Source organism: Eschscholzia californica, unplaced genomic scaffold (genome assembly GCF_041429995.1).
Source record: "Eschscholzia californica isolate CP2 unplaced genomic scaffold, dmEscCali1.0.p SCAF_3, whole genome shotgun sequence".
NCBI lineage: Eukaryota > Viridiplantae > Streptophyta > Magnoliopsida > Ranunculales > Papaveraceae > Eschscholzia > Eschscholzia californica.
The window spans coordinates 21554794-21560255 of record NW_028238420.1 but is presented as its reverse complement, the minus strand read 5'-3'; positions in this window follow the sequence as shown (position 1 = coordinate 21560255).

The following is a 5462-nucleotide window of genomic DNA, read 5'->3' as shown; positions in this document are numbered from 1 at the left end:
TAGTTCCCATTTTGTGATTGTGTGTTAGTATCCTTGAACATTGTAAAAATAATGGCAAGTTTGTCGTTTGATGATGATGATGATGATGACATTATTCTAACTATTTCCCACACTAGTGGACCACCTAGAAGTCGTCAAAACTACTCAAATTTATATAGAAATGGTTCGACTAGTGATAGGAATAGGCGAGTTGAGTCTGACCGACCTAGGATGACCATGGGTGAATATCGACAAATGTTTGGAGTCGGTCCGACTCATGATAGATATGGTGTTAGGGATTACGAGCATGAGGGTAATCAACCCCGTAGGAGTCCTTCGAGACTATCGACAAGAATTTGGGATGACCACACCTTCATGTATGGATTTGTCATTTGATGATAACCGTAGTTACATTAGTATTGATCGACCACGTCGAAGTCTTCGTGACTATCGACAAGCATATATGGACGGTTCACTTAGTGATGACAATTCCCGACTCAATGATTCCAATCCAAGAGTCGAATCTATGTATTTACATGAAGGTAGTGAAGAAAGGACCATGGAGACCATTAACCCGGTTTGTGCTATTTGTGTGAGCTTAAACCATTTGACCGAGTATTGTCCCATGAGTCGTGTTTCGCAAGTGTCTTTATCCAGTTATACTCATGTGCCTCATTACGTGGAGACATTTGAAGATATTCTCCAAGCATTTTTGGAGTATCAGACTAGGTTCAATCGAGATGTAGCAGAGATCACGGAATGGATTCTCAAAATTGTTGATAGACTTGAGTCAGAGCCTATCGTCGACGAGGAAGGGGTTTGCGCACCCCAAACTCAAGAAGAGACTATGCATGATGGTGAGGGTAATACACCTAACTCTAGTCTTAAGTTAAATGTCGAAGAAGCACCTGATAGACCATTTGAGTATGAACTGACCGATGACCCTTATTGCTCACTCTCCCGACCTTCGTCATCTCACCATGATAGGACTACAGTATACCTTGATGTTCAGGATGAGGGCTTTATGAGCAAGTTTGGGGATGAAACTATTATAAACTTTCCAATTTTTGACACTTGTGAGGAGGCAATCTTAGATGCCATATTAGGAAGCAATGGTGTTGTAACCAACTTTGAGGCTCTAGATTCCTTTAAGGACGTCAACGACATAGAAGATAGCGAGATAATGGATAGATTGTTGGATTATTTGCCCAAGGAAATCACGGACCTTGACTTGGTCCCCGAGCATATTGCCTTACCCTTAGAGTTTAGTTCGACCTTCCACGTGATCCCAGACTCGGTTGTTGACCCCTTCTGGGATACTTCGGACGTCTTTCCTAGCATGTCTAGGGACTGAGTGGATGTTTTATCCACTAAGCTTGAGTTTGATTATTTGTCTTCGAATGACCTCTTAGACCTTCACTTATATGTCGATCCTTTTGACGACTTCTTAGTCGTCGCCCCTAGCATTCATGCTAACTTAGTGGACAGTGCATCCACTAAGTTTGGAGATGGCCTCTTTTCGGTTTTTGTCTCACGTGCACTTCTTTGGATTTATATTTTTGTGGGACTATTAACATGTGTATATAGTTTTCTTTGGGTTGATCCCCAAATCTTTCGTTTGTTACTTTATGATCGTTAGTCGACTAAGATAGGCCTTGATGTTTGTGAGTGACATCTTTGGAAACCCTCCGCGAGACATAACTCGTGCTCTTGTGTGAAAATAAGAGAATCAAAGGCTAATTGCATACCTCAATGCAATCGTGTATACTCGCGTCAGTGGTAGACTTTATATGGTCATGTCTTTTATGTGCTTCATTCTCATTATGTTTTGTATATTATAGGAGCATTTCTTATATGTTTTACTGCTAAGGCGTGGTTTGTTCCAAGTTTGGGGATGGCGCGAGCTTGGCATCAACTTGGAACCTCTTTATACATGAGCCTCGGTAGTATCATCTTTTATCTCCTTCGGTTATGGTAATATCTCTCCACTATTCTCTTTAAATTGATGTGCCTCTTTATCTTTGGGTGAGTGTATTCGTAGAACATTGAGGACAATGTTAGTTTTAAGTTTGAGGATACGGGGATTTGACCATACCCAATGCATGACCATAGGTTTCAAAGACCCTTAGAGCCTTGCTCCGGGCACCCCTTTTTGGTCCGATTCTTTCTATCTTGTTCCGAATCGCCATTCGAACCTTTTTGGCCCATTTAGTTGGATACAATCCATCTTTAGCCTATTCCCGTCTAGTCAAATCTCTCCGATCAAGTTTTTACTCTTATGTGTAACCCATTGTAGGATCCGGTCTATGTTAGCCGCGAATCACCGAAGTGATTCGACCATCGTAAGCGGCTTCTAGCAAAGCATTGCGATCCCTAATTGGACCTGACTGGATGATCTTCAGGATGAGTTCATCGTTATCCTAGCTGACAAATTGATCGCATTGCCATATTGGTCGAAGGATACTCCTTCGGAAGGACATCTCCTTCAGACCGAACGGATATAGCCTTCAGTCTCCCACTTGTACTTAGAACAAGTGCAATGCTTGATTCCCATGTCTCTTCGTATCTCATCTGATACATCATACCTTTACGACTTTCTTGATCTAGAGAACAACTGTCAAAGCAAATGATTAATCATTAATCCATTTGAGTGTGGTCACACATTTTCTAGTTGCTTCTCCTCAAGTGGCCCGGAGATACTAATCCTAACTTAATAGGAGGACATAATACAATCTTGTACTCCCACTTAACTTCATGTCTATCATGTCTCCCCCAGTAATCCGCCTTTTTAACCTCCTTTCACGGCACGGCGTTTGACAGTACCAAAGTTCGACATTCCTTACATAAGATGAGTGGAGTACTCATGTTTAAGGAATCTCTCCAATCTTGCCTATGAGTGTTCATGACGTTTTTCAACATTTGAAGAACTCTCATGTTTGGGTTATCCAGTATATATTCCCTAATCATACACTCATGGAATTGACTTGAATATTATATTCCTATAGCCTATGAAACTGCGTTATTAGTCAATGTCACATGCTAGTCTTCATGAGTCATTGTTGTCCATGCAATGATCATGACTAGGGACTTAATAATGAATCTATTCCAAGTTCATTCAGTAGGGTTTCATTTACCAGATCACGCATCTGATAAACCTACTTGAAATGCTTCACAATTTTTGGACTGTCTATTAAACACTAAACCATTATTTGATGACTGAAATAACTTATTTATTCCTTTTATTGAATGTAGCTAATTGATTACATAAAACTCCTTTTATTAATTCAATTACAACTTAAAGCCATTCTTCCATGCGCTTTATACCAATGCCCTTTGTATGACTCTCATGTTTGGGTTGAGGTAGTGGTTTAGTAACGGATCGGCTTCGTTGTCGTTCATATGGACTTTGCAAATGACCACATCTCTTTGTTCTGTGATTTCCCTTATCATGTGGTACTTCCTTTGGATATGTTTGGACTTTTGGTGTGCTCTTGGTTCCTTAGCTTGGGTAATAGCTCCATTGTTGTCATAATAAAAATTTATTCCCTTTTCGATGTTAGGAACGACACCAAGTTCGGAGATAAACTTCTTGATCCAAACTCCTTGCTTGGTTGCTTTTGAAGCTGTAAGTATTCTGCTTTTGTGGTAGAGTCTGCTACAGTAGTCTGCTTTGAACTTTTTCAGCTTACTGCTCCTCCGTTTAGACAAAAGACGTAACCCGACTGCGATCGGAAATTATCTCTGTCCGATTGGAAGTTGGCATCCACATGGCCTTCCACGATTAGTTCTTCTTTCCCACCATATACCAAGAAGTGATCCTTTGTCATTCTCAAGTACTTCAGGATATTCTTGGCTGCGGTCCAATGTTCCTCACCTGGATTTGATTGGTAACGACTACACATGCTCAAAGCATATGAGACGTCTGGGCGAGTGCAGATCATGGCACACATGATAGATCCTATTGCCGAAGCATACGACACCTTCTTCATGTGTGCTAGCTCATCTGGATCTCGGGGACTTTGAGTCTTGCGTAGCACCGTACCATGTGTCATGGGTAGAAATCCTCTCTTAGAGTCTTCCATTTTGAATCTCCGAAGAATCTTAGCAATATAAGTTTCTTGACTGAGTCCAATCATCTTCTTCGATCTATCTCTATAGATCTTGATGCCCAAGATGTATTCTGCATCTCCTCGGTCTTTCATTGGAAAACACTTCCTAAGCCACTCTTTCACAAAGTTAAGCATTGGAATGTTGTTTCCGACGATCAGTATGTCATCTACATACAAGACCAAGAAAACTAGGTTGCTCCCACTAACCTTCTAGTATACACAAGATTCTTCTTTGTTCTTCAGAAAGTCAAACTCTTTGATTTTCTCGTCGAACCGAAGATTCCAGCTCCTACTTGCTTGCTTCAAACCATAGATGGACCTTTGAAGCTTGCCAACTTTTCCATCATTTTTGGAGTCCTCAAAAGTTTCAGGTTGTGTCATGTACACATCCTCTTCCAGATTTCCATTCTGGAAGGCGGTTTTGACATCCATTTGTCATATCTCATAATCGTAATGAGCTGCAATTGCTAGAATAATCCTAATGGATTTAAGCATTGCAACAGAGGAAAAGGTTTCTTCATAGTCTATTCCTTGGACTTGTCTGTAACCTGTTGCCACGAGTCTAGCTTTGAAAACGCTTACGTTTCCATCCTTGTCTGTTTTCAACTTGAAAATCCATTTGCAACCAATGGGTTTTACTCCATCAGGCAAATCAACCAAGTTCCAAACTTGATTTTCAAACATGGAGTCCATTTCGGATTTCATGGCTCCCAGCCATTTTTTGGAGTCTGGGCTCGTCACAGCTTCTGTGTAGGTGCTGAGTTCATTATCTTCCATAAACAAGATATCTTGTCGTTGAGATAATTCAATCAACCTTGCGGACCTACGTGGGGCTTGAATAACAGGTGAGATACTTTCAACTTCTTGAGGTTTTTCTTGCAAATCCAATTCGCTTTGCGCGGGACGATCTCCAAGATCTACCATCTCTTCCTCTGTTTCCTTTTCTATTGGCTCAGAATAGTTAGGAATCGCGACTTCTGACATCGGTACAATAGTGTCAGTTTGTTGCTCTGATCGAATTTCTTCGATTCCTATATTTCTCCCACTTGTCTTCTTGGAAAGAAATTCCTTTTCAAGGAAGACACCATCACGAGCAACAAACACTTTGTTCTCTAATGGGTTGTAGAAGTAATAGCCCTTTGTCTCTTTTGGATTTTCAACAAAGAGACACTTGTCTGATCTTGGTGCTAGTTTATCTCCTTGTAAACGTTGTACATAAACATCGCAACCCCAGATAGTGTTAGGAAGATCGACTAAGTTCATCATCGATCGAACCATGTCCATCAAGGTTCGATTTCTCCTTTCGAACACACCGTTCATCTGTGGTGTTCCTGGTGGAGTGAGTTGGGATACTATTCCGCAACTCCTAAGATG